Genomic DNA, 10,559 nt, shown 5'->3' with positions numbered 1-10,559 from the left:
GAAGCAGTTTCAGATAACAGAAATAAGCAGTTGGTCATATATGTGCTTGGTAGAAGAACATAGCTGCTATTCTGCGAGCATGAAACTGTGCGGCTTGTGCTAGTTCCTAACATATTTTTGTTGCCCCAGTTTTAGTGAAATAGGGGTTTGTTTCTAACTAGACACGCAAGTATTTATACATTTCTTGACAGATGAACATAACGCATGCCTGCAAGACCTGAAAGGCACTGTGTTTTGTTGTGCCCGAGTGCATATTTAACAAATATGGTAAATGCAGCACATGCCCTCTCATTTTGGAGATGTAAATTCAGGGGCTAACCGGATGGGTAGTAAGGACCTTGTAATACTTGTAAATTGGTGAGTACACTGAATTCTCATTTGAGGTGGAAAAAGATTGCTAGATCAAAGCAGTGCATCTTACTGTTGCATTTCATATTGCTTCCCCACAGTGGCGGCAAGTTTTAGATGCATAGCCGCGGATGTCCTGCTGATGACAGGAAAGTTGCTTGCATTACAGACCAAATTTTGCGAACATATTTTATAAGCATTGTGTTCATCCAGAAGAAAAGGAGGATTGTAGTATAAGATTATTTCAATTTGAGAGTTTCTATAGGCTCTCCAAGAGCGTTATGTGCCTTTTATTTGGACAAATGCTGCATCATTTGTCATTCCTTGTTCATATCTATACAGGTGCATGACCTGCAGGATTTTCATCCTCCTAGTGTGTGGGCGCTCATGCATGAAGGAAAAACTGAGTGCGAGACAAAACAAACTATCGCTTGTTTGCATGCTTGGGCCACTTTGTTTAGTGCATTTATAAAATATCTGTATAGCATGAGTCACTGTAAAAAGTAAAAAAAAAAATCGTCAAGGGTGAGTTGTGCTCTAGTTGCTGTCAGTTGAACACATCAACAAAACTGCCAGGCTCAAATCAACCACTTGTTTTCCAACATGTCAATCCAGTTGGATTCGTAATGTAACTGTTCAGCGTATTCTTCCTTTTGGGCTCTGCGAAGTATTTTCATAGTCACTTCTATTTGTGCTTGGAATATTGCTTGCGAGAAGAAAAAGGAGCAAGGGAATATCTTCACGTTTCCACTGGTTCCTCACAGGTCTGCGCGGATGTGCCTTGCGATCCCTGCTACATGTCGTGCGTCAAATGTCTCGATAGAGCAAAGCAGCCCTTGCGAGGTCTATCTTTGCAAACATGCGCTCGTTTAAAATAAGTACTTCAAATAGGGCGCCGAAACTGCATTTGCGAGCGGTGCAGATGGCGGCACTTACCAAATTTTAACGAATCATTTTTCTCTCTTTAGGATGCAGCAAACTAAGCTTTCTTATCAAGAGTATAGTTCTAAATGTTGAAATCATGTTGTTAGATGTCATTCAGAAGGGAACTTTTTTTTGTAACTGATATTTTTTGTGAAGTTGTAATTTCCAGTAGTGGCGCTGCATTCGCTTTTGGATTTTCTTCATGGCGCCGTGCTTGAAGCATTTATAACAACGTTCGGCAAGTGGTTCGACGTTAGAGGCAGAAATATGTGCTGTTATGCTGTTACATTTCCTCTTTACCGCTGTGGTTGTCGTATGCTTTCGCAGTTTTTATAAGTCGGCAACCAGACCCTTAAAGGCTGCGCTAAAACATTGTTGTACACATGCAACTTCGACGAACCGAGACCACCGATATGCGCAATTCACCTCATCTTGGTAAGTTCGCTCCTATTTAAAATGTCCGTGCATCGGAAACGAGCTTAGGAGAGTACAATGATTTTAGCGGCTTCTGCGAGGTTAAAATGGTTCAGTGCCATTTATAATGTCAATGCGTGGGGGCAAGTACAGAACTTGGGCGAGCGCACTAAAAGCCTGTTCGGAATGTATCGGCAGGAAGAAAGTAATTTATTGTTTCCGATGTAAAAAGTGCCAGTTATTCTCTGAAAAACGACAGGACTGTACAGAAACGTTCACGCAAGATTTGAAGTAATCGATGGTGTGATCAGCTTTAACAGCGCTTAGTTTTCTTTAGTTTGCATTCTTTGACACGCCACTCTTTGCATCTGTGCCCAACCTGAAGCGCGGATTTTTTTGTGGGTTGCATGTTTTTAATTCGTATTTTTAGCTCTAGATTTTCGCCTATGTACTTCGAAAAACTGTAAAAAAAAAAAAATCTTTGGTAGTCATGGTGTCCATGCCACACACTTACCAACAATTTTTCTTTGCACTGTTCAGCTGACTTGCACTGTTCAGCTGACTTGAAGGGGAATTTTTATTTCGGTTTTGCGGGTTCAAAAAGTTTGTTCCGTAAAAAACCAAACTGCTGCAAACTGTAGTACTGTACGCATGCCCGTTCTGAGACCCACACATATTACTGCCGCTAAAGCCGGTCTCAATCCGCCTTTTGCGCGAGGATGTGGCGCCATCATGCGGGAGCGGGCGGGAAGCACATTGAGCGGCAGTGTAGCAGACGACGCGAAAACGCACCATGCGAAAAGGCCACGCCAACGCTGGTAGAAAGCGAAAGCTTCCCCCCTTTTTTGGCCTCGGAGCGGAAAGTAGTGACAGTGATTGCAGCATATCATGTTCACGCAGTATGGGGGAAGGTAGAGCGTTTTCACAATCCACTCATAACGCACGTACGCATATACTATCTTCGTATTGTAAGAGCGTGTAGCGCGGGCCGTGTTCGACGTGACAGAGAGAGACGCTCTCAGCGTGCAGGTTTTCGGCAGACAGGAGAGCGTGGGGGCAGACAGAGAGAGAGGGATCTCAAAGGGCAAAGCAGCCGGGGGTTTGTTGATGCTGCAGAGCTAGGTGGAATCGTCTCCTGTGACTTTGAGTGGCGCATATGCGCGGGGTGTCGAGTTACTGAGCACAATGCGGTCACCGCGGCGCCGGCATGGTGCAATGGGCGTCGCTTCCTCCTAGCGTCATCTACAACCGTGCAGCTATAGGATTTCATCCACGAAGATCGGCAGAGAGGCACATATACACACCCCGTGAAAAGGGCATTGTCCCGGCCGGAATGCACACCTGCAGGAAACGCGCTGCATTTTTCTGGCAATGGATAATTCAGAGCTGTAGCCGGTTTCTGGCCTCAGGAGTCGGAACGGATGTGGTCGCAGTGGTGAAAAGGTTCTCGGTGCGCAGAGAATGGTCATTCTGTTGTGAAAGGATCTCCAACGTTCATTTCTGCCTCCGCCGCGATTTCTGCGGAATCAACTACTTGGTGTCACATGTGAATCTCCTACATATCGGATGCGCATCTCGGTCAGGAACCAACCCTGTTCTACGTCCAGAGCAAGACCATTATGGATAGCCTTTTTAGATATTAAAGGGACATACTACAGTGTAGATCAGAAAAAACTGTGGGACCAGTTGAAGGAATATGGCCTGAATAAAAACCTGGTTCAGTTCATACAAGAAGTGTATGCAGATAATGAGGCAGTGATAGTATGGGAGACGGAAACAACAAAACCAGCAAAAATAAAAAGGGGGCTTAGGCAAGGGTGCCCACTGTCACCGCTGCTTTTCATGATATACATGAGCCAAATGGAAAGGCGCCTGGAGGAAAGTAATAAGGGATTCGATGCAAGCTATATGCAGGGAGGACAGAAAGTAACACAAGCTCTACCAGGATTGATGTACGCGGATGACATTGTACTGCTGGCAGATAAGAGGGATGGGTTGCAGGAGCTGCTTAAGATCTGTGGAGAAGAGGGCGAATTTAGCAGTGAAAAATCAGGAATAATGGTATTTAATGATGAAAGGGGGGACGTGCTGGAAATACAAGGCACCAAGGTTGAACATGTGGAGAGCTATAAATACCTGGGCATATGGATCAACGAAGGAAAAAATTACCTAGAAAAGCATGAAGGAATTACGATAGACAAAGGGAAAAGGAGTTCGGATATTATGAAACACAGGGCCCTCTGGAATTATAACAGGTATGAGGTTGTTAGAGGGGTATGGAAGGGTGTTATGGTACCAGGACTCACTTTTGGAAATGCAGTCCTGTGCATGAAATCAGAAGTACAGTCAGGCCTTGAAATCAGACAGAGAAAGGTAGGTAGATTGGCATTGGGAGCACATGGCAACACACCTAATGAAGGAGTCCAGGGAGATATGGGCTGGGCATCATTTGAGGTTAGAGAGGCAATTAGCAAACTAAAATATGATCAGAGACTAACCGAAATGGAGGAATCAAGGTGGGCACGAAAAATGTACAAGCACCTCTTCATGAAAAGCCTGAATACGAAATGGACTAGCAGAACCCGAAAGCTCAGATTTAAGTACCTAGAGTTTGGAGATACACCGCAGCAAAACAGCAGCATTGAAAAGCAGGTAAAGGAGCCAGAAAGGAAAATGTGGGAGGAAAGAATGCAAGGAAAATCAGCATTGGGTATGTATAGAACTCGAAAACAGGATATAAAGAAAGAAAGTTTATTCGACAACTCACGAGGGAGCTCATTGCTGTTTGAGGCTAGGACAGGGGCCCTCAGAACAAAAACGTACAGGAAAAAATTTCAGGAAGTAGATATATTATGCGCGGCGTGCGGAACTGAGGAGGAAACAACGGAACATGTTGTTCTAAGGTGCCAAAAACTTCGTCCTGCCCTTCCCGCGGAAAAAGCGGCAGATCTGGAGAGAGCGCTGGGATTTGCTGGGGAAGATGGACGAATGGATGAGGAACGCGTTCTGATAACAAAAGACAGGTTAGGGGATTGGTGGAAAAAGTCAAGAGAATAAAGGGAGGAAAAAAAGGGAGGGGGGCAGATACGGGCGAATTAGAAGCTAAAAATGGGGAAGAGATAAATATATTTCTTTTAATTTTTTGGCTAGGCGGCGCAAGCTGCCGCCCGATTCAAAGGGCAGAGCCACTGTCATCCATCCATCCATCTGATCCACTCTGCAAGTGAACAAGCATGAACCCTCCAGGAGACTCATTTATTGCGGCGGGCGGTTTCCTTGCCGTTGCAAACGGTTGGACGAAGACGACGTTTATCAAGCTCCCTAACGAAGTGCATCTGATTGCGTACATTAAAGGAACAAAGCCGGGATGCTTTGGCGTGCACGAAGGCGAGCCTTTAATTAGAAAAAAAAAATACTGTGCGTCGTGCAAGTGTCAAGTGCGTCATATGCTCCGAGCGGCAAAAACAGATACTACAGGTATGTATGCAACTAAGCGAAATCGGCATGATGAAAAGTACCTACTGGAGTTTTCACCCAGGCTGTAGCGCACCAGTGATAGCTGCAATGAGGATTTCTTCGGTGCGTGATTGCTTCAGTTGCACCGGGGCCTGAAGGCGATGTATCTTCTTATCTTTATGTGCGAAAGGGCTAGGTAGCTTAGATATCACAGGCGGCTGTGTGCACTAGGCCGTAATATTTAGCAAGATCAAAAAACAGCGCGGCTACTTGGGACAAACAGAGAAGGGAGAATAACGGACAAGCGCTGACTAGCAACTGAAGTTTATTCGAAAAAAGCACAGGTAATATACACTTTTTTTCTTCAATTCTTCAATATTTAGCATGTTTTATCGTGACTGCCACCTGACTAACAAGAAAAAAAAATACGGCGTTTTAATGCACTGCCGTTCGCGAGCCTCATGACCAGCTAGCTCAACCACTCGGCTCGCTAACGGCGATGCATCACAACAAACACCCTTTTCTTCTTTTTAGTCAGGCGGCAGTCGCGATAAAACATGCTAAATATTACGGTCTAGCGCACACAGCCACCTGTGATATCTGCGCTACCCGGCCCCTTCGCACATAAATAAAACACACGACAAAATACATCGCCATCAGACGCCCCGAACAAATGCTCATTGTGGCTATCACTGGTGGGTTACAGGCTTGGTGCAAACTCCGGTAGATACTTTTCATCATGCACATTTCCTTTAGATGCATACATACCTGTAACGAAGTGTTTTTCGCATAGTCGAGAGCACGCAGTCGGCTGCCAAGGTCGCCCATTCACGTCTTGACGCTTGGTTGCCCTAATCCAAGCTTCACGCCGTTGCAGGTCGCGGCTCGCCGAAGGAAAGCTAACAAAATGCGTCTTGCATCCCGGCACGCCTCGAGAGTGGCAGCCGTAAGCGGCATAGGTGGTTGGCATCGTTTTACCAAGGCTGTGAACGTGACCGCGCCTCCAGCCCCCGTGCGTTGGCTATGAGTGCGGCGACGAGAAGCGCCGCCGACGCCGCTCAGTGTGTTTTCATCAGTCGCCGCTGGGGCTTCGCGCATGCGCAGAAAACTCGCGCAAAAGGCGGATTGCTTTCTCATATAACTACATTGCCGGAGTGAAATAGATTGTTTACTAGGTGGAGGGTTTTTGCTGTGGCAGAAGCCTATTTCATTTACTTCACGTACTTTACCACAAGAATGAATTTATTTTGCAGCCCTTATCTTTCCTGTACTGCTTCAGCCTTGAAAAGAACGAAGTACAAAAAAAAAAAAGTTCCGTTGGCAGATAAAGATATGTATTCTGTGGCACGTTCATGAATGAAAACAAAATAGTAATACACCTCAAGAAACTGAAGTTCCTTCTTGGCTAGAAGCAGCTGTGTCTGCAAAACCTTTCAATGAACTGCCTATCAACATTACTAGAATAAACTCTTTTGTTCTAGAAATGCCTTGATACACGACTTCGTGTGGAGATTGTGTCCCATGCAGCTTTCACTTCTGGAGCCTTGCTCTTTGCAGATCACAAGAACACTGGTGGAAGGATGGCTGACATTCACTTGTAGCTGTTATCAGTTCGAACCATTTCAACTCATCTTGTGAGTATACAGTTCAAAATCTACAAAATGTTTCATGCATGGTAACCAAATGATAGTAGCTTACTGATTGAAATAATAAAGATAATTTTGTTTCAAAGTGTGTTGTCAACTAATTTTTTTTATTGCTGAAATTCTCAGACCAGAAAACGGTTGGTTTGCTCAACTGAGAAAATTCTGGCTGAGCTACATGCGTTACAGCAATATGATTAGCAGCAGGTGCACTGCTCATCTCGGGCAGAGTGCTGAATTATGCGACGTGTATCAAAGAAAGCAGTACCACGCATTAGCTGCTGGATCAGTCAAATCTATACTTAGTGGAAACACTTAAGATAAAGTAGACTTCAAATAGAGGCTAATTACTCATTAGCACCCACATAAGTGCAGCCATACAGGTAAAAAAAGCTATACAAGTTTTCCAGAAGCTTCAGTAGTGAAAAATTTGACGTGGTCCAAGGAGTGAACCCTGGACTGTTACTCATGTGGGGCAGTTTGTCTACCAACTCATCTAACCAGGACAACCAGTGGATGGTGGGGCTAGGCTGAATTTATCAACAATGCACAGGACTATAACTTATGCTTCGATCCCATGGACACCAAAAAGGCCTTCAAGAACTGGCCCTTTATGTCTGATAGTTCACAGTGTACAGCTACACAGCACTAGTGCTGCACTATTGTTACTAAGAACCTTGCACTTTAATGTGCCTGTCGGACCTGTAAAGGGACAAAACATGGACCAAAATGTAACAATATGTACTAAATTAGATTATGGTGTAGATGAAAAAAAAAATGTCTTTAGTATAGATCGAGCACTATAATATCCAAGAATCAAGGATTTATTATAATTTGGCACTGAAATTGCATAAAAACAACTGAAGGGATCTCTTGCCATGAAACACTGTCATCATCCCTGTAACCACGTCTTGGGAAAATGTCAATGATTTTTTCAATTGCACGTGCTCTCTGTTTTTTGACAAACGCTCACCTTTTTTTATTGTATTGTTACATCCATGATCTCATTAGCGACATAGCAATGTTTTGAGTGCTGTCCAGTGTGCCTGTCAATAAACTGAATCCAGCTTCAGCAGAGTGGCCTGGACTAAATTTGGAAGTCACCATCATGCTTGACATAGCTGAATTAGCCTGAACGTCTGTTTTGGTCCAAATCAGACGAAGTCAAATTTTGAGGGTAGTTTAGACCAAATTTGGGGATCATCATCGTGTTTGCCATAGCCAAATTTTGTCAGTGGGACAGCTCAATAAAATCTTTGTCCGAGTTGGCTGACAGTGACGTTGGCTGCTCACTTTGAAACGGCGGGCGTGTATGCTTCATTGATTCGAAATAAAAAGAAAAAAAGACAGGCTTTCCGGATTTTCAGCGTGGGCGGAAGCTGCATACTCATGAAGAGGATTCTGTCATTTTTCATGCAAGATAAAACCTGAATTCGGATAATTCAAACTTTAGCAGAGCAAGACCGTAGTCATGTGGTATTTTCTTTTCCTTTCATATTTGCGCACTTTGTTTAAATGCTGGAAAAAACAATCATGCAGGAAGTATGTTAGTAGAAAAAACTGGGTCATTTGTACTTGAACCACATCTAGAACTTAATGAAGGGTACTTGGGCCTAAACTGAATATTAAAAAAATTAGAATTAATCTCAGCTAATTAACCAATTACATAAAATATAAGGAATACTCCAAACAGAACTACACGAAGACGAATAATACGTCGTTGGTTTCAGTCAGCTGCAGTGCTCCGCCTTTTTTTTTTTTAATCCTTGGTTCACATTACATAAAACTGTGTGCGTGCGAGTGTTTGGTCTATTCACCAACATGACAGTGGCCAACATTTTGCTGTTCATGGAGCGTTGCAAAAACTGCTATGCATGTCTCATCGGCTCACCACAATTTACTCCGGATTTCTACTCAAAAGCCATCTTCGGGGCAATAAAACGGCACGTGTGAGGTCATGTAAATACCCCTCTGTAAGCTTGTCCCCCCCATGAATAGCCAACAAAATAATAAACAGACAAATTATGAGTAACCAAATTTATTGCTATGCACAACAGCACTTGCAGTCTTAAAATTTGAAAGTGCTAAGATAAGGACGAGAGAGATGGACAGGACAAACGCTTTTGTCTCGTCCACTTCTCTTGTCCTTGTCTTTCCCAGCACTTTCAAATTTTAGGATGCTATACTATTTAACCCAGCAAACAACTTTGTTAAGCACATGCAATGCAGCTCTGCTATAGACCTTTTTCAAGTCGCACCTCTTCTTGCAGACGTCAGGCAAGGTATGTTTGGCAGGGCGGGTTACCGAGGCTCTCTCGCATAATTTCTGCAGAAATTCTTTCACAATAGTAGGGTGGGTTTATTTTCCAAGCGGCACTTGATCTCTTAGAAGGCAAACCTGGCAGCGTCTTTTCGTTTGTTGCAATAGCAGGCAGGGACAATGTATGTGGTCCTGAGGGCCGAGTACATGCTAGCAATGCATGCAATTATTGCGCAACAGTTTGTCGCGTCAATGACCCAGAAGACGTCTTTCATGGTTTTCGCACACGCAGTGAGCTTCTGCTCCACTATGTAGAAATAGAGAAGGAGGCTTCACACATGTGCAGTAGCATTACTGAAAATAAGTCCATTGGACCTTTTTCCATTTTATCCTGTCTCCAGCAGCCACCACTTCTGCAGCAATGTACTAATACTGGTTTCCATTGGACGAACAGGAGCACTTCTAGCTGCACTAAAAGCGCTCTCGCGAGTTTTGGCGCCTACCAGTGGTTGAACAGGAGCAGTAGCGTTGTGTTCTGTTGGCAGAAGAGGCGCGCTTTTGGGGTCCCGAGAGCAGCCGGGAGCAGTCCTTGGTGCTCCTCGCCAGCGGTGGAGTACAGGGAGAACGGAGGAAGTCACGTGACCTTTTTGTCGTCACTTCTGGTTATTCGCCCGGAGCCCAGGCACATCCCAAGCAGGACGGACGAGAAAAATGGCGGACGACGGCAGCGGTGGCGTTCGGCCGGCGGATACAGGCAACGCGAACGCGGGAAAAGTTTCATCACATGACGCCTGATGTCACGCTCCCCCTCGCTATGCTGCTCTCCGAGCAGCGTGAATGTTCCGTTGGGGAGACGAGAACGAGCGTCCTCAGTGCTCTTGTACGCTGCTCTGGCTGCTCGTTGCTCTTACTCCTGTTCGCCCAATGGAAACCAGTATAAGGTCACTCAGGATTGGAGTGCCTACTGCAGAGATCAGAAGTGAATGGCCCACATACTAGGGGCAATGCCTGACAACCGTAAGTGCTGGGAACAGTTCATGAAGAGCATTTTCATAGGAAGTTTTGTTGTAGGAAAAACAAATTTAAGGATTTAAGGACGGTTAGTTCGAGTGACTGCAGAAGAAATTCACTCACCAATGTATTACTATTCTCATTGTGCACTGTGGTGGCTTGGTCATTGGGTGCTTGACTACAGAGCTTGGAAACCCGGATTCGATCCTTGCCATGTTACAATGGAGACAAAATGCAAGGTGCCCACATGCTGTGCGATTTCAGAGTGCATACATTCAAGAACCTCACTTAGTCATAATTATCTGCAGCCCTCCACTACAGCGTCCCTCATAGCCAGAGTCACTTTGGAACATTTCAACCAATCCAATTTTAATTCCATCGTTTTTTTTTTCACTCTCCAATTATTCCAATCCTGATTATATTCTATTTCTATTCGTCGTGGCTTTTGGTTCGACTTTGCTGCATCTTTCTTGTCCAAATATCTCCCTCCTCTCCCATAAATG

Source organism: Amblyomma maculatum, chromosome 1, assembly GCF_055883805.1.
Source record: "Amblyomma maculatum isolate TAMU_Amacu chromosome 1, ASM5588380v1, whole genome shotgun sequence".
NCBI lineage: Eukaryota > Metazoa > Arthropoda > Arachnida > Ixodida > Ixodidae > Amblyomma > Amblyomma maculatum.
This window is presented reverse-complemented; position numbering follows the sequence as displayed.